This window comes from Myotis lucifugus, unplaced genomic scaffold (genome assembly GCF_000147115.1).
Source record: "Myotis lucifugus unplaced genomic scaffold, Myoluc2.0 scaffold_22, whole genome shotgun sequence".
NCBI classification, from domain to species: Eukaryota; Metazoa; Chordata; class Mammalia; order Chiroptera; family Vespertilionidae; genus Myotis; species Myotis lucifugus.
The window spans coordinates 1,453,211-1,479,118 of record NW_005871070.1 but is presented as its reverse complement, the minus strand read 5'-3'; positions in this window follow the sequence as shown (position 1 = coordinate 1,479,118).

Here is a 25,908-nt window from a genome sequence, read left to right as displayed (position 1 = left end):
ATTTTATGCTGTTTTTAAAAAACAAAACACTAGAGATAAAGCTGAGGTCCTCTGTGTAAATTTTCTTCTTTTCTTTTCCTGAATTTGCTACAGTTTTACATTCTTTTAAGCTTTACATAAATGTTGCATATTGTAATTATTATGATACAAATTCCAGTTTTCTCAATATCATGCATTGAAACGATCCATCTTTACTAATGCTGTATATATACTAGTACAGCATTTCACTGGAACTGTTGTCTAATATTCCTTTGTATGAGCAAGTAACAACTTATCCATTTTAGGTTCATGTTTATACATTTGTGCTATTTAGCAGATGCTGTAGTTTTTTGCCTTATACCTGTGGCAGGCCACTTCTTGTGACACTGTGCCATAGAGTTTCTGTTCTGGCACATTCAGTCCACCTGAAGGGCAAGTTGAAATGCCCAAGAGTCTGAAGTAACCTTCATTCAACGATAGACATGAATTTAGTGGATGCATAAATACTCAGCTCTTTTCATACCTCTTATGAGGAAACTCTGAGGTGTGCTCCGCACCAGTATTTGCCTCGATTGTCCATGATGGCAATATGTTGATCATTAGTCCTTCGGCTTTTTGCCTTCCTTATGGCACGCCTCTACTTGCCCACTCATTTATTCCTGGGATCACTCCCGACCTCCCGGATTAACTGTGTGCACTCAGATCTTTGCTTTAGGATCTATTCTTGGGAACCTAAACTAAGATTGATATTCAAAACATGCCTGCAATAAACATACTGTGCTTGACATTTCTCCTTATCCACATGAAGGTACATTTCTCTAGGACAGAGTCAGCAAAATATAGCCCAGGCATCCAACATCCAAATCCAGCCTGCCACCTGCTTTGGATAGCCAGTGAGCTGAGAAAGGATATATATATATATATATATATATATATATATATATATATTGAGAAAAATCAAACAAATAATAGTATTTCATGACATGGGAGACTGTATGAGATTTAAATTTTAGCATCCCAAAATAAGGTCTTGTTGGAGTGCAACCATGCTCATTTGTTTACTATCAATGGCTGTTTTTACACTATCCCAGCAGAGATGAGTAGTGACTCCAGAGACTGCATAGCCTGCAAAACGGAAAATACTTGCTGTCTGGTCCTTTACAGAAAAAAGTTCACTGGCTCCTGATCTAGAGTGTATATCTAAAGTAAAACATTTTTGTTAAAAATAATGTATATAATTAAATAAAAGTTATATGTGTGTGTGTGTGTGTGTGTGTGTGTGTGTGTGTATCCTATATAATAAAAACCTAATATGCAAATTGTCCCCTCAGGCAGTTGTTTGACCAGGAGTTCTACAGCTTGCTATGACGTGTACTGACCACCAGGGGGTGGCACAGAACATGGCGAATGTCAGCAATGCAACACTGGCAGTGGGCAGCAGTAGAGGTACTGACGGCCCTGATAGGCCCTGAAAAGAGCGGGACTGCAGCAGGATGGTGGAGCAGATAAGGCGCCAGTCCAAGGCGGGTGTGATTGCCCTGCCGATCACTCCACAGACGGCGGGGCTGCCGCCCAGCTCCCAGGTGCTGAGGGAGCCAGGCAGGGGGCCCAGCCCAGATTGATCACCCCACAGGTGGGATGGTGGAGCAGGTAAGGGGGCGGAGCCAGGCCACAGCAGGATGCCAGGCGGGGCTGCAGGGCTGTGAGGCTGGGGGCGTGAGCTGGGCCCCAATCCCTGCAGGCCACCCCGAGGGACCCTACCCATGCAGGAATTCATGCACCAGGCCTCTAGTATGTGTGTGTGTATATATATACCAGTATATGTATATATGCATGTTCTCCGAAGTGGTTGCTGCAACTTATATTCCAGCCACTGGGAGCATTTGAGTGTTTCCATTTCTCCATACCCTCACCAGCATGTTTTTAAAAATCTTTATAATACTTGCTAATCTCTTTTTTTTTTTAACAAAGAAGTGTTCATATCTCAGAGTCTTCTAAAGAATAATCTACAATTGTTTGTTTTTTAAAGTCTTTATGTTTATGGCTAACTTCAATTTGGATAGCCAGTGAGTTTATATACGTAAACCATGATATTGGTTTATGTTTATTAGAGTGATACAAAATTTCCTTTTAATTTTTTTTAAGGAAAAAGAATAGATTGATTGAAAGAGAAACAGTTAAGTATGTGACAGTGCAGTGATGTGCAGCTACGGCAAAATCATAAAGATGGATTCTGAATGAATGAAATTTGTGGAACAATGGAGTGGAAATTTGTGATCTGTGTTTTATTCTGAATCAGTTACTTGCTAATTGTGTGTTTGTGGTCAAATTATTTATCTTCCCTGGATTTCAGTATCTTCCCTGGATTTCAGTAAAATGCAAATAATTGCTAAAGCTTTCTTACCTCTCTTATAGTATTACCAGCGGCCCGGTACATAAAATTCATGCATGAGGGGGTGTCCCTCAGCTCGGGCCTGCACTCTCTCCAATCCAGGACCCCTTGGGGAATGTCCGACTGCCCTGAGGGATCGAGCCTAAACCGGCAGTTGGACATCCCTCTTGCAATCCGGGACCGCTGGCTCCTAACTGCTCACCTGCCTGCCTGCCTGATCACCCCTAACTGCCCTCCCCTGCTGGTCTGATTACCCCTAACTGCCTCTGCCTCAGCCCTGCCACCGTGGCTTTGTCCAGAAGGAGGATCCGATGACCAGATGTCTGGTCGACCCAGTCTAATTAGCATATTACCCTTTTATTAGTATAGATTTTTGAGATTATAAATTAACATAATAAAAGTGTAGAGTATTATATAAATTAAGACATTGACATGTTGCACCATCTCCATGCACAACCTGTATCACAAGTTAACTGGAGTTTCTACCTGAAGATGACCAACATGGTCTACTTTTGGTGTTTGGGTTTTACTGTCAATAGTCCCAACCCCATACCCTCCAGTTCTATTTGTAGAAATTCTATTGACTGTCCCCCAGCCTTCTTCCATGAAGCTTTCCCCAAATTTTATTCCTTCTTGTCATCTTGCATGTCTTCCTCTAGTAAATCTTTGTATTATTTGAAGATGTTCTCTCACAACAAGGTACAAACTCCCTGTTTATTAGTTGGACTGCTTATGTATTATGCACACAGACTGTTGTATGCCTTTGGCATTGTATTCAGACTTTTAGCTTTGTTCTTTGCACTCAATATTAGCAAATCAATGTGTTGACTTTAACTTCTTTTATAAGCATCCATTACTTCTTTAAAGTATGTTTTCCCTAATTTTGTCTATGTGGCTGAGAATATGAGCTCTAAATTTGGTGTATAAAACCCTGTATGGTGGACCTCTTTGTTGGTGCTCTTGTCCCACTTCAGGCATCCATTTATGCCGGGGTTCATGTCCCAGCATCAAGAAGGGTTCAGGAATCTGGAAAAGGGGCTGAGCATAGATGACATAGAAATCCAGAGACTAATAAAGAGTCCGGAGATGAGATATAATTTTGAAAAGCATTGGGGGTCAGAGGACCTTCAGCTAAAGGAACTGAAGAATAGCTCCTTGTCTAAGACCCTTGCTTTTATTAACACAATTTGTCCTAAGGCAAGGTGGAGCTAATCCACTTCAATGGGTAAGGTATCAAAGGGTACAGAGTCCATTGTCAGAATGGGGGAATAGTCTAAGGCTGTTCAGGTGTTTGGCCAGTAGGAGGCAATAACATGTAGATTAAGATGCCCTTTAACTGTCTGGCAGCCACAATCAATTTACTATTCAGGTTTGGGGAAATGCCTTTAGACATTCCCAACAGGTGACTACATGTGTGACTCAACCCTGTTGAGTCCCCAAGCTTCATCAACCTTTTGATGAAACTCTTGAAATTATGACATGCTGGAATTGGTCTACGGCACCTCTTCCTACTTCATGAGGTTCATCTTAAAACAACCTGTTCTCTGCTTCAGCCACACTGACTTGTCAGCCCCGAAAGTGTGCTCCTTTTGCATCAGAGCCTTTGCCATTATTGTTCCAAGTGTATGAAATGATCTCCCTCTCCTTTCACTTTTTAATGTTTACTAATCTTTCGAACTTGGTCTCAATTGTCTCATCTCCACAGAAGCCCTCCCTTACCTCCTTGGCTATATTCAATTTCCCTCTTGTCTGCCCTGATAGCACCATAGACTTTCCATTGGCAGTGTTTATGAGAGTGGAAATTTTATATTACTTGTATGATTATTTGAGTAATGTTAATCTTATCCATTAAGTCTTATGCTTCATGAAGACATGGGGATATTTGTATCCCCTTGCCATTGTATGTTGAACATCAAATACAATCCTTGAGTACATAGTAAATTACCAATGATTATTTGTTGGATGACTGACTGAATGGATAAAATGTTATTCTGTCCCCTGCAAAATTAAATCCAAGGTATAGTTCTCGCTTGCTTTCATCTTCTATGATGAGCAAGGAAAGACATATGAGCAGGGCATAAATTAAACTTTAGCTGCTTTAGCCAAGTAGTCTGGGAATACTTCCAGAGTGTCAAGACACCAGTCATAACTTCCAGGAATCAGTGATTTCCTGCAGCAATTCTTAGTGACCTGCTATTGCTGACTCTTGCCCTTTGAAAATATCGTCCCCAAGCAAATGCCAGAATGCTGTCTGTGACAGCTGGATTCCTGCTGCAGGCCTCTCTAAATATACTCAGGTGCCATTTAACTTAAAATTTCTACCTAAAAACAATCAGGTTGTTGAACCACAGAACAATAATACACAATTGAAATTCAGTTTCCAAAAGAATAGGCATTTGACTGCTGACATTAAAAAACCTGTCTGCTGTGAGGCATGCATTACAGACAACCCTGCAACATCACACATCAAATCTGACAGTAAGGGCAGCATGTATATATAAACACAAGTGTGTGTGTGTAATTATTATTAACACTCTATATTTGAAAAGTTTATCTTATGTTTAACAACACTAGAATTTATTGTCACTTATCAGTCTTAATATTATGACAATGGATTATGGCATAGAGGACTTTTTAAAAGTATGTATCTTTTAGCCACTTCAATAAAGTGAGTTCTCTTAACTCTACCCCCAAATGTCTTTTTAAAAATTTCCAAAATAATTAATGAGGTTATGTTTGAGTGCAGATAAAATATTTTGACTTTAGGGTACCATGTTGGTATGTTCTTATTATAAATACCCTCATGGTATTTATAGCTTGGCAAGAACATGGTCCATGAACAGATGTCAGCAGTTAACCTATGCAATGACAACGCATCTATGTTGTAACTGGGCCATGGCCTCCGTCAGCAGCATTGTCTGGTGTCTCACCACAGCCCCAACAGCAAGTGCTGCTCAGGGCCACACAAGTGAACCACTGAGAATTGTCTTCTCCTGTGTTTCATTGTGGACTAAGCATGGCTTGTCTTGATCTATATTTACCTCTTTACTTCTTAGACCCTGTGAGTGAAGGAACAAATAAATGCTTTGCTGTAAACCATAGGAAGTGATCAAAGCAGATAGTCTGGATAATATGGCTGTGAGTACTGGTTTAGTCACTGACTTAATCAGGAAGAGAAATTATTGTGGTAAATGTTCACATGCAGTCCTGGACTTTCTAAATTAATGAAGACTCCCATTTCCATTTTCAAAGAGGTCTTCTGGGTATCGTTCCTGTTTAATGTTGTGTTGTTGCTGGGTTGGTAATGGATTAGCACAAAATTGGGGTAGAGTGAAGGTGTCAGTCAATACTAGAGTGGCCCAGGAAAGTAAGAGTGCCAATAGAACATCTGGGTGAGAGATACAGTTGCTTTGGGGATGAAGCTAATCCGTATAGAGTGGGTGATAAAATTCAGTGAGTCAGAACTTATATTATCATGTATCTGTAACTTCCCACCACAGTGTTAATGTCATGGTGCTATTTACCCAGGAACCATTTGTATTTCACTTTATTTTGCTTGATTGCCTCCATTGCATTGTGGTAAAACTTATGCAGAATTTTTGAGAAAAGAAGACATTTTAATAGCGAACTTTAGAAATAATATTGAAAGTTGAGTCTGTGACAATGTAAAAATCTGTGTTTTTTAATCCTGTAATTATTACTTCCCACCTAATCCATTAATAAAAAATGCATATATAACTTGCTTCCTTTTATTAATATTTTGAACAATATTGAGCATGGACCTCTCTCCCCACCCCATGACACACATATATTAGATCCTCATTTCCCTTTTGTGGGCATTTTCTATTGTGTATGGTCTAGGAAGAGTGGGTGTTTCTGGACTTTAGACTCCTACCTGTGGTCCTTAATCTGAGGTTGGCTTCTTTTTTTTTAAATTCCCCCCCTAGGATATTTTTTCCATTGTTTCTGTGAGAGACAGAGAGAGAGAGAGAGAGAGAGAGGTGAAAGAGACACATCATCCATTAGTTGCCTCCCACAAGCACGAGCATCCCCACTGGGGGCAGGGAGGGAACCTGCAACCAAGGTTCAAGCCCTGGACTGGGAATTGGATCTGCGACCTTTCAGTGGTCAACCACTGAGCCACACAGATCTAGGCTCCTGGAGCTTTTATGTAAATGACACCAGGTGGAAAGAATGTTTTGGGGTCAGACTGGTCACAGAGGAGGCTCAAGGAGCAGATTTTCCTGTGATAGGACACAGAACCTTTGTGGTTTATGCTACACAGCATCCAGTTCTTTGGGTTTCTGCCTTCTCTCCATCGGAGCCGCCAATGTCTTTCCCACAGTTTTGCTTAAATAGCTGAGTTTACTACCCTTGCATGCAGCCAAGAATTGACTGACACAACCAATATTAACTACAACAGACATGTCTCTTTTCTATGTGAGATGATCCATAATCACTAGGACCATCTTATGGGAAAAGACTATTCTTGGAATATAAATGTCCACAACAAAGTTTTAATTTGTGATTCATACTGCAGCAAGCCAGCTCTGGGGCTTCCTCTATTTAATCATGGTAACGATGATACATTGTTCTTCCCCATCCCTCAGGCTGCTTTCAGCTTTGATTACATGGAGAAGGAACAGAAGTCCCATAATGAGTCAAGTTGTCTTTCACCTGGAGTTTGACTTTTAAAAAATTCTCTTTGTAACTTCTTTACAATTGTAAATTGTGGACCTACAGAATGATTGTCGATGAATTTTGGAGTTATGTAGGAACATATTCTCATTTTATAGCTGAGCAACCAAAATTTACCCCCAATCACATGGCTATTTAAAGGCAGAAGAGGGCTTAGAATCCAATTCTTCTGAATTCCAGGCCAAAGTTCTTTGCTGCTCTCCAAAGATTCCATGATAAAACAAAGAAACAAAGAGAGATGGAGTTAAAAAGCCACTTTGCTTTGAAAAGAATAGTAAACATACTTATAATAATGCTTTTTCAGCTATAGCTAAATAATAATCCACCCAGCATTTGCTTCACTGACCACTTATGTTGTTTTGCTTACCAAGTTTTAGAAACTCTGCCTTTAGATAAAAAATGGGAAATGTAAAACATATTTTTAGATGTTTCTCCCCCCCCCCGCTTTTTCCTTAATTTGATATGTCAAGTATATTTTTTTCCCTAGGAAATTCAAGGTATAAATAAGCAGAAAACCCATCTCTGCTATTTCACCTTTCTTTTGAAAAGTGTGACTGTTTTCTGGGGTCCCATAGGGCACAACTAACTGTGACACTATTAGTGCTCTGGGTAAAGTCTTCATATCTCCAGGCTTTGCTATTTCATTATTTTTTCTTTTATGTGTGTTTTATGCCTCCTGAATGAGATTGCCCTCTTAGAGAGGGTCTTCAACAAATGAGTTTTGATGGCTTTACTTTCATTCAACAGACAGGCACTGAGCATCTATAATGTGACCTGCATTACGATGGAGAATTGATGACAAAGGATGGGAAAAACCAATGCTTCCCCCTAGGGCAAACTCATTAGTCAACAGAGTCAAATATCAACAGTACAACGATTGAAATTTCTTTTGAGAGCCAAATTTTTTAAACTTAAACTATATAGGTAGGTACATTGTTATTAACTTAATTAGGGTACTCCTAAGCTGGCCTTTGCTAAAAACGTCCTCAATCTGAGAGGTCGACCTCAGCGAACGTACCCCCACTTCTTCTAATGACACTTCTTCAAAATAGACTCGCCCAGGCCGAAAACCGACTTCTGTGCATGGGCCACGAAGTTTCAATCGCACTGTACGTGCGCGCCGCACTCAAGGGGCCAAAGAGCCGCATGTGGCTGGCGAGCCGAGGTTTGCCGACCACTGTCCTAGGGAACTCACTCTACTCAGTGCAACCTGCATTTAAAAGTGACAGTTGATAAGAGATGGTACATTCTTAAAAAAAATACTGTCATTCTTAAAAAAAATTCATTATTATATCCTTAAGAACCCATATTAAGGAGCTCTGTTCAGAACTTCTAAGTAGGGTTTCCTTTAGGCAGTCTGCACATGGCTTTACAGTAGTCTGTGAAGACAATGTCACTGGCTAATTAAGACACGATACATTTCTTCTTGCAAATAATAATGAAATTATTCCCAATAAATTGGCCATTTTGTTTCTGGTTTTTCCAAGATAGGAGTACATGTTTTCAGCAAATGTAGATAAGAAAATGCTTTGAGCAGCTTGGTGTGAGCCAAATAGTAGCAAATGGGCTGAAACCTCTGTGAAGATTAAAGGAAAATGGGCAACATAAAAATTGTAGAGTAATAGGACTGATATGCACAGAGAGGTGATGGATCTTGTTCAAGATCACACAACTTGTAAATAGTGGTACCAGGATTCAAGCCCAGACTTGTCCAAATCCAACTTCATGTTTCCTCTTGAACATTGAACTGGGGGTGAGGACACCCAGCTTTTGAATAGTAGCACTATTTTAAAGACTCCATGTTTGTGATTGATGTACAGTTATATTTCTTCATTCAACACACCTCTTTTGAACATACTTTTGTGTCAGACACTATCTTGACACTTAAGATACATCGAGATGAAGATGCCTGTAATTTTATTTCAGGAATTCATTTTTGTATTTACTGCTTAAGGCACTTCAAATTATTCTCTATACATTCCAGATAAAATACGTTAGTACAACATACAAGGACCTGCTAATTTCTTCAGCTCTCTTAATCTCTTAATCTAAACTCTAGCCATACACAGCTACTTCCAAATTCTGAAAACAAACAAACCTAAAAAGTTCTTTCCAAACTTGATATTTCTGTGCATACTCTTCCCTCTGCTACAGTGATCTCAACCTAACCCCCTACTCTGCCTTGAGGTCGCAGCTACCTCAAATGTCATTTCCTTCAGAGCTTCTCCTGACCTGCAGAACAAGTCTAGGTGTCTCTTCTGTGTTCCTATAACACCCTTTGCTTCACATCACCACACTCTATGGAAATTGCCTCTTTACCTGTTTGTCTTTCCCTCCAGACCAGAGAGTCTTTGGGGTCAGGGGTTGTGTCTTGTACACTGTCACATCCCCAGTGCCACACATGGTGCCTGACACGTAAACCTTTGCTTAAAATTGACAACACATGAAGAACCAATGAGAGAGGTTTCCAGCCAAACAAGCCACAGGATTTTTCTTAAAAGAATTCAGTTGGTTAATTCTCTACTAAACTGAATCAAATATCACATTTCTTATCACAAGTTTCTTGTTGATGCATTAAATACATTGTGAATGATAATCATATGCCCAGCTAGAGTTTTATGCTATTGTGTCCATAAGTTGGAGAGAAAAAAATTAATACAATTAAGGAGCAAGCTTGAAAACAAACAAACAAAAAATTAGAAAAAAAGCCATACAGGGTATGTCTGGAAGTACCTAATTATATGTGGCAGATTAAGCTGCTTGTTGGCACTCAGAGGAAAGAAAGGCCACTGAAATGAGCACTGTCTGGAAGCTCTTCAGGTGTATTATTTCATTAAAACCTTGCAGACACCCTCATTGTGGCAGTTACTGTGACTGCGGTTACAGAGAAGAGGAAACAAGACAGAGAGGTGATGGATCTTGTTCAAGATCACACAACTTACAAATAGTGGTATCAGGATTCAAGCCCAGACTCGTCCAAATCCAACTTCATGTTTCCTCTTAGACATTTAACTGGGGATGAGGACACCCAGCTTTTGAATTGTAGCACTATTTTAAGTACTCAATTATTATTTATTTATTATTTATTCTTTTTCAGCATCTCTAAACTTTAATGTATAAATATTTAAAGAGTCTCCTCTATTCGGTAGGAGCGAAATAATCTCACAATTTTTTTAAAATTTATTGTTATTGTTCAAAGTATTACAGATGTCCCCACTTTTTCCAAACATTGATGCCCTCCACGCCACCCCAGCACCCTCTAGGGCTTCACCGCACTATTGTCCATGTCCAGGGTTTATGCATATAAGTTCTTCATCAGTTTATTTTGTTCATTAGATTCCACATATAAAAGAGATCACATAGTATTTATCTTTATTTGACTGACTTATTTCGCTTAGCATAATACTCTCTGGATCCCTCCGTGCTGTTTCAAAGGGTAAAAGATCGTTCTTTTTTACAACTACATAGTATTCATGGTGAAAATGTACCACAGCTTTTTATCCACCCTCTGATGCATACTTGGGCTGTTTCCAGATCTTAGCTATTGTAAATTGTGCTGCTATGAACATGGGGTGCATACATTCTTTCTGACTGGTGTTTCAGGATTCGAAGGATATATTCCTGAAAGAGGGATCACTGGCAGTTCCATATTTAATTTTTGGAGGAAACTTCATACTGTTTTCCACAGTGGCTGCACCAGTCTGCATTCCCACCAGCAGTGCACTAGGGATCCCTTTTCTTCACATCCTCACCAGCACTTGTCATTTGTTGATTTGTTGATGGTAGCCATTCTGACAGGTGTTAGGTGATACCTCATTATCATTTTAATTTGCATCTCTCTGATGATTCGAGACTTTGAGCATTTTTTCATATGTCTCTTGGCCATTTGTATGTCTGTTATAGTTATGATTGTATTAGTATGTAGTGACCCCCATATTTCAATATCAAGTTGTAACCCTATGTGAGACCCACAAACCCGAATGTACTTTCCCAAATGAATGAACGCCCAGAACTTGCACCCTAGACCCATATCGAACCAGTACAGCAACCACTGCCGGCAGCCACCGATAAGGACCGTCGTGTTTACTCGACCACATAAAAACCCCGGACTTTTGACACTCAATGTCTCCTGCCCCGAGAGAGAAGGACTCCAGTCGCTCTGCGAGACGACCCCGAGACGGCGAGACCGAGACCGAGCCGCGGCCGCTCCCGTTTTCGTCTTCATCCTTGTCGGTGTGCATCGCCGGTGGCCGCGCTGGTGCTAGGATCCACCAGGAACTGGTAATAAACCCCTGTGTGATGGCATAGTACCGTCTGTCTCTGTGTGTTGATGTTTATGACTTGGCTCGGTTGCCTTAGGCCTTAAAGATCCGAGGGGGACGGTGTTATCGCGGACCCTGGGACACCTGTGCTTGTCCCGACCAGGCTAAGGCAGAATAAGAAATTAATAGAATTTGGGGTCAACTGGGACAATGTCACTTTGGAGAAGTGTCTATTTAGTTCATTTGCCTATTTTTTAATTGGATTGTTTGTCTTCCTTTTGTAAATTGTATGAGTTCTTTATATATTTTGGAGATTAACCCTTTATCAGATGTATCATTGGCAAATATGTTCTCATATACAGAAGGCTTCCTTTTCATTTTGTTGATGGTTTCTTTTGCTGTGCAGAAGTTTTTTATTTTGATATAGTCCCATTTGTTTATTTTCTTCTTTGTTTCCCTTGTTCTAGGAGATGAATCTGCAAATATATTGCTATGGGGAATGTCTGAGATTTTGCTGTCTATGTTTTCTTCTAGGATTTTTGTGGTTTCATGACTTACATTTAAGTCTTTTATCCATTTTGAGTTTATTCTTGTCTATGGTGCAAGTTGGTGGTCTAGTTTCATTTTTTTTTATGTACTTGTCCAATTTTCCCAACACTATTTATTAAAGAGATGGTTTTGACTCCATTATATGGTTCATAGTTAGAATCTCAATCACTGAGCCACACCCGCCAGGCTGGTAGAGTCCTTAGGATTTTCTATGTACAGTATCATGTCATCTGTGAATAATGACAGGTTTACTCCTTCCTTTCCAATTTGGATGTCTTTTATTTCTTCATCTTATCTGATTGCTATGGCTAGAACTTCCAGTACTATGTTGAATAAGAGTAGTAAAAGTGGACACCCCGATCTTGTTCCTGTTTTTCAGGGAAATTGTTTTAGTTTTGCCTGTTGTGTATGATGTTGGCTGTAGGTCTGTCATATATGGCCTTTATTATGTTGAGGTATGATCCCTCTATTCCCACTTTGCTGAGAGATTTTATTAAAAACTAGAGGTCTGGTGCATAAAATTAGTGCACTGGAGGGGTCCTGGGAGAATGTCAGTATAGCTTCTATTCAGTCCACTGCCATCTTGGAATTCCTTTATGCATATAAGTTCTTTGGTTAATCTCTTCCTGCCTCACTCCCCGCCTTCCCTCTGAGATTCATCAGTAAAAAGGAATATATTTAGAAATGTTTCTGCACAAGTTAGAATAACTAGGATCAGACTTCACCAAGAACAACAACAAAACCAGAAGAAATATATTAAACAACTGTTTTTAAACATTGGACATTAGGCAATGGGGTACTGTGATCTCTAAGAGAGGGGAAACAAATGAGGTGAACCCTGCCTCTTCCTTAGCTTTCTGCCTGGAAGCATTTCTGGGCCATCATGCAGGGAGGGGACCCTACCAGAACACAGTGGTTACACTGAGTTGAGAAGGAAAAGGTTGAGAAGTTGAGGGAGGCTGCAGTAGCTGGCATTTGCAGTGAAAATAACAGAGAAACACTCCAGAAGTTTGCATAGGAATCATATTAATCCTTTTGCTGAATACTCAGCCACAAATAATGCTGGAAAAAGAACAAATGGGAAGCTTTCAAAGGAAGAAAGTTTCATAGTTTTTGCCAGGCTGGATGACATTGGAGTTCTAATCAGCCATCATAGAGTTCTCAATGAATACGTGGGATATTCAATAGAGACCCCAGAAGGCTCAAGTCTTAGTGGTAAGTCTAAACAAGACCCAACATAGCAACATTTATGAAACAAAACAAAAATCTTCAAAATATGCTGATTCAGAAATACCTTTACTACCTGACAGAAAATTGTTCAACAATTTTTAAGCAAGTAAAACCTGGCACTCAACAACATAAAATTCAAAATGTATAGCATATAATTAAAAATGTAATAAATATAATGAAACAAAAATGTGACCTATTACCAAGAAAAATAAAAGCTAATTCAGGCAGACACAGAAATAATATAGATGTAAAATTAAAATACTAAGACTTTAAAAAATAGATAGACTTTAAAGGAAAAAGTGAACATAATAAAAAAGAAATAGAAAAGACCCAAATTGAAATTATACATCTTCAAAATACAGTGTCATAAATGACAAATTCACTGGTGGTATTAAAAGATATATACACTACAAAAAAAAAAAAAAAGACCAGTGCACTTTAACAACATAACAATATATGGGATTGGGGGAAAGGAGGTTTACAGTTGTTCTTATGGAAAATAATACATTGATTAATAAATAATAATACAAGAATAAACTCTGTTTCATGTATTTACACAACTGTAAACCTACTTTTACCCAAAATATATATATAAATTATATATATAATTTATAAATTATCCATTATATACTATATGTTATCCAAATATATATTATGTATTACCCAGATAGCAAAATGTCTGACAAAAATGAATGGAGCCTCAGTGACCTTGGAGACAATATAAAGCAGTCTAAAATATGAGTTGATGAAATCCCAGGAGAGGAGAGAGGGAAGCATTAAAGTATTTGAATAATCAAGGGTTAAAAATGTCCAAATTTGATGAAAATTATAAACTGAAAAATTCAGTAAGCTCAGGAGAATAACACAGAGAATCATACTAAAGTACACCAAAATCAAATTGATGAAAATCAGTGATGAAGATAAAACCCTTAAAGGATATGTAAAAAAATACTACATTACATATAGAAAAGTGATAAATTCTTTTAGACTTTCTATCAGAAATAATGTAAGCCATAGGCCACTAAAAAAAATCTTTAAAATTTTGAAAGTGATTATTATTCAATCTGGAATTCTTATCCAGCAAAACGATCATTGAAAAATAAAGGTGAAATAAAGATATCTTCAGATAAACAAAAGTTGAAAGGAAATTGTCACCAACAAACCTGTTTGAAAAGAAAGGTAAAAGATTTCTTAAACTATGGATGCAGAGAAGTGATTATAATGATTGCTCATGGAATTTAAGTCAAGTAAGGGAAGAAGTGAAGATGTCAAAAGGACAGGGTAAAGGTGGATAATCAATAGATTGGTTGTCCAGATGGTTTGAGAATGTTGAATCAGAGTTAGCTTCTAGAGGAAATCAGGTTAAAATAGGCTTATCAAAAATAGAACACATGAAATTATGAAAAATGAGGGATTATAGTCATTGGTAATGATGAGGCTCTACTAAGGACCATGGAAGTAGAATTTCTGTTAAAAAAATGGGTGCTAGCAGAAATGTACATAACCAAACTATATCCACAAAGTTTCAGTTTTAGCCACCATGACAGAAAAAAGGAGCTCTACATCTTTTATTACCTACACAACTGTTGGTTATTCCTACAGGCACTTCTTTCTGGCCATAATTTCTTACCTGATTTCTACTTACTGCTTCAGGCTCAAGGGCAGTGGTGAGACACTTTCCAGTTATGATTTTATTGTAACTACTAGAGGCTTGGTGCACAAAATTCATGCATGGGGGGGGAGGTCCTTCAACCTGGCCTGCACCCTCTCCAATCCGGGACTGCTGGCTCCTAACCGCTCACCTGTCTGCCTGCCTGATCACCCCTAACCACTCTGCCTGCCTGCCTGATTGCCCCTAGCTGCCTCTGTCTTGGCCCCTGCCACCGTGGCTTTGTCCAGTAGGAAGTCCAGAAGGACATCTGGAAGACGTCTGGTCTATTTGGTCTAATTAGCATATTACCCTTTTATTAGTATAGATTTTATAGTGACAAAGTAATTTAAAAGCAGAATTCTATACCATTTAACTGAATAATCATAAAAATTAAAAAACTTACAGAGAGAGGAGGAGACAGTAATGGGAGCAGGCTTTAAAAGTGCTTTGGGGGAAATTGCAGTTCCAATTAGACCCATAGGCCATCATCCCAGCAAACTCATGCCCAACCATTTGAACACTGTGTCACTAGGGACATGTTTGCCATTTTGAGTAAGTGGTGCTAAGTGACTCCTCTTCAACTGCAGGTCACTATGACTTTTTGTCTGAGAAATTGATGGGTTGCTAACATTGGCTGAAACAAATAAATGCTGACCTCATGTACAGCTCTGTTCAGTGTTTTTAAAACTTTTAACTTTCAGAATAATTTTCCATAGACTTCCTCAGGATATAATATATATTTTTCTAAGCTGAATAGGAATATGATGCAGGAAAAAGAGGAAGTCTATGCTAAGATGAGGAGAGGGAAGAATGACTCTATTTGAGAACTTAAGAGTAAATTTAAAATTACTTCAGTTAATTCAATCCCAAAAATTTATAATTCTAACCCTCCTGAAAAAGATTTTTTTTTTTACTAAGAGAGTGAAAACAATAAAATGACAGATGGGCCTCTTTTCAGTATCCCACAGTTATTTCCTCCTAAATGTGCTCACACTAAATTCTACCCTTCATTCTAGAGATTGCTCAAGATTAATTTCCTCAATAAATTCTTCGATGACTGGCTCAGTTTTTAGGGATCTGTCTTTCTTCTGAGTGCCAACAATGAGCATAATCTGCTACACATAATTGGCACATCTAGACTTAGCCTGTATTGCTTTTTTTTCTGATTATTTTGTTTTCAAGCTTGCTCTCTAATTATATTAATTTTTTTCTCTTCAACTGAGGCTGATCTCCCTAAAGACACAACAGCAACTAACGCTAGCTAGGCATATGATTGTAATTTGCAATGTATTTAATGCATTGACAAGAAACTTAATTCAGCTAGTAGAGAGTTCACTGACTGAATTATTTGAAGAAAATCCTCTGGCTGGTGTACTTATTTGGTTGGTAACCTCTTTCATTGGTTCTTCATGTGTTGTCAATTTTAAGCAAATCTTTAGGTATCAGGCACCATGTGTGGCACTGGGGATGTGACAGGGTACAAGACACAACCCCTGACTCCAAGGACTCTTTAGTCTGGAGGGAAAGACAAACAGATAAAGAGGCAATTCATAGAGTGTGGTGATGTTTAACACAGAGTATTATGGGAACACAGCGGAGACCTGTTCTGGAATTTACGAGAAGCTCTGGAGAAAATGACATTTGAGCTAGCTAAGACCTGAAGGTTGAATAGGGGGTTAGAAGGTTAAGATCATTGTAGCAGAGTGAAGAGTATGTGCAGACTTTTTGTGTGTGTGTTTTATTTTTAGTATTTGGAAGTAGGTCTGCATGGCTGGAACTTAGAGTGAGAGAATAAAAGTGTTAAGAGCTGGAGAAGTTGGCAAGACCTCGTATGTTGTACTAATGCTGGATTTTAGCTTGAATGTATGAAGACTAATTTGAACTGTCTTCAGCAAGAAAGATAGCACCACGATCCTATTAGGGAAAGAACATTCTAGATGAATTGTGAATATAATGAAGGAGGACAGGAATAGATGTAGGGAGAGCAATTAGGAGACAGAAAATTACTGTATTTCATTAATTTTAAGACATACTTTTCCACATTTTATTACCTCTGAAGTCTGGATTCACTTACCATTAGTGTCTTGTCTTAGATTAACAGGAAGTTTTTATTTTCTTTCCCAGTGATCCAAAAAAGAATAATGCTGTTTACACATCATGGTAGCTTAGATTCAGTAAACAAGGTGAGGAATGATTGTTGTCTTATCTAAAATACTACTGGAGTAGTTGGCAAAGTGGATGTAAAATCAGGTTTATTTTAAAGGTCAGATTGGCATTTGGGAACCTGAGGTTGGGGGAAAAGCTAATGGTCTATTTTTATCTTTTTTTTTTTTTTCATTTGGGAAGTTTGTTTCATGCATTGAGATAAGAAACTCGATAGGGATTCTGGGGTGAGGACAGTAAGGTATGGGACAGGGAAGATAAAGTAGAGCTATGCACATAGTGAGTGTGAGGGTTCTGGGACCATCCAGTTAGAGTGCTCCACCTTTGTTATGAAAGGAGCCAGAATGTTTCTTAACAGCATATCCATGAAATAACCACACTTACCCTGGGCTTTCAAGGAAGTAGTCTCCTTTCAAAGGGTATGTTCTGTGAGGTCATTCCAGAAATATCAACGTCATTAACCTTGACATTGGAGCCTTTATCTATGCATGTCTGGTAGAATTCCCTTAAGAAAGGTCTGACTTTTCTCTTTCCTGGATTCATCCCATCTTCTAGCTTGTGTTTATTTTCAGAATAAGCTCATCATCTCATAGAAAAGTCCAATGTACACTCATCCTCTTTGAGTTAAAGACCCAAAATTTAAGAGAAATTAGCTGGAAAGTTTTGCCTGAATACCTTCAAAGACCAGAATGGTAGAATATAATTCTTTGAAGGAATAGTGGAAAGATAAAGGAAAGAGTAGATTACTCTGATCATGACCCTACCTTCTTTCTCTCCATAAATTCCTCCTAAACCACCAGCATCAGCTACCTCCTGAGTAGGTGTCTGCTGAGAACTTGGCCAGGCACTGGTCCTCCTTTCTCTGTGGTGGGGCCCCAAGCCTCTTCCAGTGCTGCTGGGGGGCATGGGTATGCCTGGTGGGGTCATGCTGAGGACTCTCTGGGCTGATCTCCTGGCTTTGAAGTGCTTTATGGCTCCTGAATATGGCTTTGGGGTGAGGACAGAACAATCTGATATCACTATAAAGGGTTGCCCTACTTCATTCATATACTATTTACATTTTATCAAATGCTTTCTCGTACATTATTTATTTGATTGTCATAAGTACGCAATTAGATTGGTTGGGTATTTTCGTACACATTATATCTCCACTGAGGACCTTCAGTTTCAGGAGAAAAAATGTTCAAAGCTAGACAGTGATCTGGCAATATTAGAACCAGGTCCCCTGATTTCCAGTTCAATGGTTTTCTCACTAAACTAGGGAAGCTATTGAGAAGAATAGAAAAAGTTTCTTAAGATGTTTTAAGCTACCTTAGTTGGTATGAAATGGAAGTCCCTGAAACAGGCCTAACAGCCAGAGGTCTCCTGGGTGCCCAGGGTCATTTCATCAAATCTGACACCTCTTGAATTAGTAATGAAACTGAGGGTGCCCTTAATGCTATTTCGTTTAGAACAACAGAGCAGGGAGGTCTCTGAGAGGAGTCTCTGGTGACCCCTGGGAGGCAGGAGCCATGGAGGGAGGATTTGTTTGCTTCCAAAAGCTAGAAAATACCCTGTGTGCTGGAGTCTTTTGACTTTGACAGTGAATCTGGAATGTGGTTTCCCTGCTCGTTCCTTGGATCAGAAAATATCCAGCTGAAAGAAGTGCATATTGGTCATTGCCTTGGATGTTGTGCATAAATGGGGACTTTCTGGTTTGCTGCTGGAAGGCCTCAGGAGTTCAGACCCGGAGTTTCATTGCTGTGCGTGTGTTGAGTCCCTTAACAGGCAGCTCTGGAGAGTGAAAGCACAGAGTTCAACAACAGAATATGTTAGAAAGGGAAACACTTTCTTGCACATAGAGATATGCCCTTCAGCAAATCTGTTAACTTTATTTTAACCCTGACCCTTTCCTTCTTGCATGTAATAAAGCATCTGAAGTGACTGCACTTGGCAAGAAGGTCTCCTCTGTCGTTCACAGCAGCGGAGAATTCACACAGTAAATGAATTACTTGAGTTTTCAACAAAGATGTTAATATCTACCTTAGATGTGAACAAAGGGCATTTCAATAATGAGACATTCAGATCTTGGGGGCTGAGGGAGACAGGCAGAGTGAGTGTATAGATCTGCTGCTACTCAGCTCCTGACAGAGTGGGAGGGACAGGGGCGAGAAGGGGGAGGGGAGAGGAGGAGACCAGATATTGGGAGTGCACATGAGCACAGAGAAGGAGAAAGACTTCCGAGGAACTCAAACTATGCAAAGTGAGATGAAGAAGACAGCGAATCAAACTGCTCCCATGTACCATGTGATGCCATGCTAGTAGTTTTCTCTCCAGGGTGCCTTTCTTCTCTGACTCAGATATGTGGCCCCCTTGAACAATCTCTGAGTAGTCATGCAAAAGAAACTTTAGAAAAGAAGTTTGTGTTTTCTTTCAATGGCATAAAATACAAGTAGCATTTAAAGAGCAACATAATTTTAACACATAAAGAAATGTTATCACCTATTAGCATTATGTTATTTTGTATTCAAAGACTCAAACTGCACCCCCCCCCAACTAAAACCCACAAAGTTTACATAGACCTTATTAATGAGATAATGGAGAGACTTGTTCATACAAAATTCTGATTGAGTAACTTTTTTCTATATAGTGTTATTAATACTAGCTATAATTAAGTGAGCAGTTAATATGTGCCAGGCACTGTGTTAAAATAGCTGCATGTAAGATTTCTTTAACTTCAAGGAACCTCATAGATTGTACAATCATCCCTATTTTACAAATGTAGATTGTAATGCAGAAGAGTTGACTTTTAACTCAGCTAGTATAAGGAGGAATATGTAAAGAAAATTCACTGTAAAGAGCATTTTTTTGGCAGTGTGCTTCCATTTATTTACTTAAGACCCAGAAATAGACAATCCTAGCATTCTATATAAGATTTTTTTTAAAGATAATTTAGATACAGCTAATGTCATAGCTTCATCTTGAAATTTCACTCACATGTCAACTTCATTTGTAAGTAGTGAAATCATTGCTTTGAATAAGTGCTAGACCTGAATAATTGAATAGTGATTGGCATTCATATAGATGGATTCTCTGACCTTTAAATTTCTTGTTCCTCAAAGACGTTGTTCTAATGTTGTAAAAACAAGAAGAAAAGCCATGTATAGAAGTGTCCTCTTCACTGAAGTCTATGTGTACTGGATTCTATCCAATCTCTAGGAGAAATGGTTGATCCGTTTCAGCTTCTGTAGTTTCCAAGGGTAAGGTATGAGATATTTAAATTACTTATCCTATCTAGTAAAAGAGAAAATTAGCTATACCTCCGCTACCCTTGCCATTGGCTAATCAGGCCGATATGCAAATTAACTGCCAGCCAAGATGGCGGCTGGCAGCCAGGCAGCTTGAAGCGAACATGAGGCTTGCTTGCTTCAGTGACAGAGGAAGCCAACGTTCCCCGCCTGCCGCTGCCGGCCTCTGAGCTTGCAGTTTGAAACATTGTTACAAATATAGAAGCTAAACAAAACCCCAGAAACCTGCTTTCAGTCAGCTGGGATCTCAGAGCTGGAGTTGAAACAGTGTTTCGATTATAGAACCCAAACAAACCAGATACCTGCTTTCAGCAGCCGAGGCCTCAGAGCTGGAGCCAAGCCTCAGAGCTAAAGCTGGCCCAGAATTTTTAAAAAAAGAAAAAAAAGGAGCGGTTGGGAGCTTCAGTCACCCGCCAGCCTGAAAACAGCCCTCAGCCCCTCACCCAGACTGGCCAGGCACCCCAGTGGGGACCCCCACCCTGAAGGGGGTGTGACCAGCTGCAAACAGCCATCAGCCCCTCACCCAGGCTGGCCAGGAGTCCAAGCGGGACCCCCACCCTGATCCAGGTCACCCTTCAGGGCAAACCAGCCGGCCCCCACCTGTGCATCAGGCCTCTATCCTATATAGTAAAAGGGTAATATGCCTCCCAGCACTGGGATCAGCGGAGCCACGAGGCCTCCCGGCACCAGGATCAGCATGACAGGGGGCAGCGCCCAAACCCCCTGATCGCCCTGCGGCTCTGTGTGTGACAGGGGCCGGGGCCACAACCTCCCTATCCGCCCTGCCCTGAATGTGACAGGGGGGAGTGCCCCAACCCCCTGATGGGCCCTGCTCTGTGTGTGACAGGGGGTGGCGCTGCAACCTCCCCATCGACCCTGCCTTGAGTGTGACAGGGGGCGGTACGCCAACCCCCCAACCAGCCCTACCCTGAGTGTGACTGAGGGTGGCATCACAACCTCCTGATCTGCCCTGCTCTGTGCATGACAAGGGGTGGCACCTAGGGATTGGGCCTGCCCTCTGCCACCCAGGAGCAGGCCTAAGCAGGTCGTTATCTCCCGAGGGGTCCCAGACTGCGAGAGGGCACAGGCCGGGCTGAGGGACCCCCCCTCCCCCCCGAGTGCACAAATTTTTGTGCACTGGGCCTCTAGTTATAAATAAATACAAATTATTAACTAGCCTATAACAATTTCCTACAGAAAGTGAATATAATCATTGGTGTGTTTTTTTTTAAACATATATTATTGATTATTTTACAGAGAGGAAGGGAGAGGAATAGAGAGTTAGAGACATCGATGAGAGAGAAACATCGATCAGCTGCCTTCTACACGCCCCCCACTGGGGATGTTACCCGCAACCAAGGTACATGCCCTTGACCGGAATCAAATCTGGGACCTTTCAGTCTGCAGGCTGACACTCTATCCACTGAGCCAAACTGGTTAGGGCAATCATTGGTGTTTTAAACCGTCTCAGCAAAAACTGATACTTATGCTGGGAAGGTGACTAACGAGGTCCTCCCGGGCTCAGTTGAACTCGGTAATTCTAATCTGTCTGAAATCAATTCAGTGACTGGAGGGAAGGATACATCTCTAGAGGTTACTGCAAAGGAAGTGAGGGAGGGGTCAGGAGACCCAGTAGCCTGTAAGCACCTATGCCCTTGATATTATCTCCCCAACCTATTGCTAAATAGGTGGCTACCATCTTCTTAAATGTCAAGATTTGAAAAAATAACATTTAAAAAACAACAACAGAAATTTCCCAGGGGGGATTATATCCAAATGTCAGGTTTGACTTGCAGTAGGACATAGATAATTTCTGGAAGCAAGCCTTTTTTATATTTTTATTTTTTTGGTGTGTGTTTATTTAAAAATGTTCCTGCAGGCATAGGTTGGAACCATGGTCGGCAAACTGCGGCTCTCGAGCCACATGCGGCTCTTTGGCCCCTTGAGTGTGGCTCTTCCTAAGCCTTAGGAGTACCCTAATTAAGTTAATAATAATGTACCTACCTATATAGTTTAAGTTTAAAAAATTTGGCTCTCAAAAGAAATTTCAGTTGTTGTACTGTTGATATTTGGCTCTGTTGACTAATGAGTTTTGCCGACCACTGGTGGAAGGCAAAAAACAAAACAAAACAAAACAAAACAAAAACAGTTTATGAACTACTTATGGAACATGGCTGTCCAAGTATTTTTCATCAATTCATATTGTCTCCTGACTACCAAGAAGCATGTCAACCAATGCCATCATACTGCAGGTTCTGCTGGATGTTGGCATTACCCTCATCTGTAAGTTCATCACAATAAATTATTTTATTTTATCACTTACAGCTGCTTTAATGGGCAATAAGCTCAAACTTTCCTAACTGACATCTCAGGTGGAACGCTGTGTCAGACCCACCCTAAGATGACCCCAGTGAGTCACGCCCTCGGATAAGTTCCCTTCGGAATGCAGGATAGACCAGTAGTTACTTCTGGCGAATAGAACATGGCAAAGGGATGTCACCACTTGATTAGGTTATGTTATATGGCAAAGGTCCTGGGATGCCATTCCTGTGCCCATGTGATGTATACAAAACTCCTTCTTAGCAGAATGAGACCTTCTCCTTTTGTCCTGGAAGAAATCAGCTGAACACTGGGAGATGGCCCGTGGCGGGGGCATGTGACAAGGACTGAGGGCAGTCCTCTAGAAGCTGAGAGTAGATGTGAGCCACTTGTAAGACCTAAATCAAACAACCACAGGAAAGACATTTCCCCACCACCTGAATGAGCTTGGACAAGAAAGCCAAGCTCCAGATAAAAACTGAGTCCACTTGACACTTTGATTTCAGTCTTGTGAGATCCAGAAAAAGAGGATCCAGGAAACAATCTGTGTCCAAGAAAGTTGATCAGTGGAAATGGCAAGATAATAAATGTGGATTGTTTTAAGTTTGTGGTCATTTGTTGCACCACAATAGAAAATGAATATAGGCACTATGGCCGCCTATCCTATTCATATTCATTGTCCTATTGAAAAGAACTGAGTGATGACAGAACTATAGAGTATTAATATAATTTTAAATGGTTTCAGTTCATAATGAACTTCAAAACCTCACTTAGAGATTATTAGTAAATACTCAGCCCTTAATTGTATGTGATGATGATAGGCTAAGGAAGGGCAGTCATTTCTGCACGTAGATGAGGTCAAATATAGGAACCAATTGTAGGATGTTTGATGGGCTAAGGATTTGCAGAGAATCACTGCTTTCTATTTTCATACTTGGGACTTGTTTGAAAATCTGAGCTGCTAAGCATTATAATCACAAAAACACAATTGGTGTTTTCATGACACCAATTGCTCTGTTTCCTGGAAATATGATGGGTAATGTAATCAGGAGGGGCATCCTATGGAAGAGATAGAAGAGGGAAGTTGTGGACTATGAATATTATTGCTGAATAAGGGTCTCTTTAATTAGCTGCTTGTTCAGTTTCCTTAACACAAGGACAACAAAACAAAACAAAACAAAAATACCTAGATCTGTAATCCCAAGGTAAAAATGTCAAGCCATACATAAATATTCACTAAAATATCTGCTTCCGATCTCAGATCTTGAGCCCTTTCCCCACTGGCAACAACTGGCGTCAGTTTCTCGTGCATCCTGTAAGAAATGCGTGATACATTTAGAGGTTCACCGCATCTTGGAGCTTTATGTGAACACATATCATTTTGGACATATGCAGGAGCACAGGACCCGCTCTGTTCTTCATCTCATTTTTTAATATATCCTGGAGATTTTTTCTTATCAACAATGAACTTACATTATTTTAAAATGATTTTAAAATATTATAATTAAAAATCATTTTAAAACATTGTAATTTTTAAATATCACAATGTTACAAATGTAATTTATAAAGTATCACAATAGAAAAATATCACAATATTAAAATATTGCAATTTAAAAAGTATACATATATACTTTTATATACATATGACCAGTTTTGTGTCATAAGCACTTTGTATTGTTAACTCATTTAATCTCAACAACTCTATGAAAGAAACGCTTCTTTTAGCATCACTCCCCTACCTTCCCTCTGAGCAGAGAGCTTAGGGAGTTTGTTCAGGATCATGGAGCCAGTAGCAGTAGGACCCCCCAGATATTAGAGTCCCAGGGCTCATGCCCACTTAACCCCCAATTTAGGTTGCTCCCAGTGTGTTTCATTTTTAAGTTGCAAATTACACTTCAAAATATTTTTTGTACATTCACAGTTGCACACATTTGCAAGTCTGTATGTACGATAAATTCCTCAAGATGAAATTTCTGAGTTGGGGGATATTTTTAGTTTTTATGGATACTGTCAAATTTCCTTCCAAGGAAATTATGACAGTGTGTACACCCACTGCCAGTGTGTGATAATGCCTTTTTCCTCACAGCCCTGCCAAGACTATATACTATCAAACTATTGCCAATCTGGCAGCTAAAAAATGCTATCTTTCTTTTTGCTTTAATTTGCATTTATTTGTGAGAGAGATTGGGCATCCTTCCATCTGCTTATAAACTAAGCCATATGTGTTTATTTTTCAGTGAAATGCCCCTTACTCTATATTGTTCTAAAGGATTTGGGTTATTTTCCTTATTTATTTTTAGGAGAGTTTTATATTTTGAGGAAAATAGGCTTTTACCTTTGAATGTATTGCAAATATTCTCCCCCAATTTGTTTCCTGGCTTTTGTCTTTGTTTATACTATTTGCTCTTAACCACACGAAAGTTTTAAATTTTCATGAGGGTTAATTTACCAACATACCCTGAGGTTTCTGGGTTTTTTAATCTTGATTTAAAGTGTTGTTCAACTTCAGGATTTTGAAAAATTGGAATGTAATTTTTATTATGGTTATGATTTGTTATTAATTCAGCTGGACATTATTTTGATACAAAGAGTAGAGGAAGAATTTACATTTACTCTTAGTTTTAATAGCTTGCTGGTTTACGGCAGTCCCCCCTTATCAGTGGGGGATACCTTCCAAAACCCCCAGTGGATGCCTGAAGCAGCGATGCTATGATTTTTCCTACACATACGTGCCTCTGATAAAGTTTAATTTATAAATTAGGTTCAAGATGAGGTTAACAACAAGGATAATTAACACAATTATAACAATAAACTATCATACAAGTTATGGGAATGTGGTCTCTCTCAAAATACCTTACTGGACTGTACATACAGCATGGGTGCACTGGACAAAGGGATGATTCACATCCTGAGCGGGATGGAGAGAGAGGGTGTGAGAGTTCATCACACTCCTCAGAACACCATGCAATTTAAAACTTATGATTTTTAAGATATCAATTTTTTAACAACTGGCTGAGATATTTCGTGGTTTTCTTTCTCCCTCCCTTCCTTCCTTCCTTCCTTCCTTCCTTCCTTCCTTCCTTCCTTCCTTCCTTCCTTCCTTCCTTCCTTCCTTCCTTTCTTTCTTCCTTCCTTCTTTCCTTCCTTCCTTCTCTAGGGTTGTTAAGATATAGAATCATATCATCTTTTCCTCTAAGGCTCTTATTTTTGTTCTCTTAGGTAACAGAACTGATTAGTACTTTCAGAACAATGTTGAATAAAGCATTTAAAAGATATTTTACATTGCTCTTTATTTTAATGAGTAAACTGTTGATGTTTAATCATTAAGCGTGTTTGCTGTAGGCTTCTAGTAAATATCTGTTATCAAATGTATTCCCA